Here is a 3,164-nt window from a genome sequence, read left to right as displayed (position 1 = left end):
TTCTTGTTATACAATTTATATAACCTCTGTATAAAAAATAAAGTACACATAAAAAATACATATACAAAGCAGGTGAAATAAATGTAACACAAGTTATAAGTTACAGTACAGTCTTTGCCAAGTTCTAATTAGTTACAAGTACGTGAAACAAATTAAACATATGAATCTAATCCTCGCCAAGATTCAGGGCATCATTCTCTTCATTGTCTCAATTTGCCCCTCTATCCATGCCTCCATCAGCTCTTCTACGCTGACCATCTCCAGCATCCTACAAGAGAACCGAAATATTAGTATTGATAAACAAAATATAATGAAATAAATTATATGCAATGCACCTAGTCTAATGCAATCAAAGTAAATGGTTGAATGACACATAGACTAGCAATAAAGTGAAGGACAATAACAGAATTCAGATGTGTTCTAAGACTGACAAAAAACATTCGTAGTGATTCAATCATGCAGATATGTGTTCTAAGGTTGTTAAAAAAATGTCACAGTGATTCACGCATGCATATAATGTTTATAAGGTTGTCAAATAAATGTGTTATGTATCACAATCATGCATATATGTATTATAAGGCAGTAAAAAAACTTTCATAGTGGTGAAATCATGATTATATGTGTTCTAAGGTTGTCAAAAAACTTTCATAGTGATTCAATCATGCATATATGTGTTCTAAGAAAATAAAAAAAATTTATAGTGATTTAATCATGCATATATGTGTTCTAAGGCAGTAAAACAATTTCATAGTAATGAAATCATGCTTATATGTGTTCTAAGGTTGTCAAAAAGCTCTCATAGTGATTCAATCATGCATATATGTATTCTAAGGTTGTCAAAAAACTTTTATATTGATTCAATCATGCATATATGTGTTATAAGGCAGTCAAAAAACTTTCATATATGCTAATATCATGCTCATATGTGTTCTAAGGTTGTCAAAAAACTCTTATAGTGATTCAATCATGCTCATATGTGTTCTAAAGCAGTAAAAAAAAATTCATATTGATTCAATCATGCATATATGTGTTTTAAGGTTGTCAAAAAACTTTCATATTGATTCAATCATGCATATATGTGTTATAAGGCAGTCAAAAAACTTTCATATAGTGATGAAATCATGCTTATATGTGTTCAATCATGCATATACTAGCTTGAAATCTAACGACATGAAACAAATTACATGAATCATTATACTTGACGGGCACTGAAGCTCATGTTGAATTCAGACGAAGTTCTCTTGTCCCGAAAAAAGTTGCACAACTCATTATTGACAAGGTTGGGAATGACTTCGTGTAAAAAGTCATGCATTTTGTCCTCAAGATGCTGACAGACACCATCCCAAGACATAGTAGGGTCAATCGAACGATGGGAGTTGATGCTGGCAGGAGAACTCTGAGAGTCCTAGCTGCAGAAGGCAACCACTGGTGTGGTGTTCATTTTACTCCCAAACCCGAACACACGACCCTTTTTGGGTTCACCTGTTGCAGTCACCCATGCTGTAGGATCAAAAGGCGGATGCTGAGTGGAGTCATCGTCATATCGCTCTACCATCTGCTGCTCGTATGACTCCTACAAAGTAATGATTATATGAATTAATAATTAAGAATTATAATATTTATGATAATGTAATTCATAGTAACTTGTATATTATAATATTTATTAATACAATAAATGCATACCGATGTCGCTCTTGCCTTCTCTGATACAAATTCTCTTGTGCTTTTACGTTTATATGTTTCAACAAACACATCCTTGTAAGACACAATGTCTCCTTTTCTGCTTCCTGTAAGGTTAAATGATAAAAAAATCAATTAAAAGGTATGCAGAAATACTTATATATATATATATATATATATATATATATATATATATATATATATATATATATATATATATATATATATTGATGAGTTTCCATTTTCTTCTGGTGGCTCTCAAAAGTTCTAGATCTACCTATGTGTAGATGAGCATTGTGCATCTTCGCTCGGTTTTGTGCAGCCTTTGCTGAGCGATTTCAAAATTTATTGCTCGCCCACTTGTCGCATATTCTCTCTCAATAATCTCTCCTTATAGTAGAAGGGTCATGGCTCTTCCACTGCAGTGGATCATCTATCCCACCAGCTACTTTTATTGTTGCAGTCTTCATATTATGCAGCATGTCGATAAATCGATTCACAGTCACCTTCTGCCACACTACCCTCACGTCCTTCTCCTCGTTCGCAGTCGCAAAGCGATGCGAAGCCCATAAATACTTTCATAAAGTTAGCACACATGACTATAATAAAAAATTAAATATAAAATACATTAGTTATGATAAATGATTGCATACCATGAATGAGGACAATAATTTATCCAACACCTCCTTTGGGTACTCTTTTCATTGAGCGATCGGTCCTGGAAGATGCTGCAGTAGTGACTTTCTAATTTCTCGTACTACTTCTTATGGCTCGAACCTCACGCTGCAAATGAATTGATACACATTAACAATTGAGTGTCGATATACACTATTTATAAGATAAGTATTGGACAAGTGACAAGAAAATACTTACGGTCGACTATCAATATACACTAATTGAATGAGTCATCGTGTGTCAGACTGAAAAGACCCTGCATCCGACATTGTCTTGTGATGTGTATTTATAGATGGTGTAAGTGGGTTACGTGCAGGCGAAACATCACCTATAAAAAATTGAGTTAGAAATTCACACAATACACATTTAAACTAATCAAGTATACAATTAGTTAAATGATATACCTATCGAAGCAGCCCGTGAAGATGAAGGCTGAGACTGACTGCCACTCGGTGCTCGACCACTGTGACCTTCACGAACTATATTCTAACAAATAAAATTTTTATTTAGATCAGTTACACAACTCTATATCTTCATGAATACATAATCAAATCAAAAATAACTTCATACAATACATTCAAATCATTGCAATATAATGCAATACATTCAAATCATTCACATCAAATCATTGCAATACATTGCAAATCATTCTTCCTCTACCCCAGTTGGTATATCACTAGGACCCATAGCAGAACCCAGTTCTGGTCCTGCAGCATCAAATATCAAATCCACATATGAATTATCATGCAACACATCCACCCGTGCATCAAAATTGTTCTAAAATTCTTCACCATGAAACGTCAAATTCT

This window comes from Nuphar pumila, chromosome 17, assembly GCF_984573655.1.
Source record: "Nuphar pumila chromosome 17, dmNupPumi1.hap1.1, whole genome shotgun sequence".
Lineage (NCBI taxonomy): Eukaryota > Viridiplantae > Streptophyta > Magnoliopsida > Nymphaeales > Nymphaeaceae > Nuphar > Nuphar pumila.
This window is presented reverse-complemented; position numbering follows the sequence as displayed.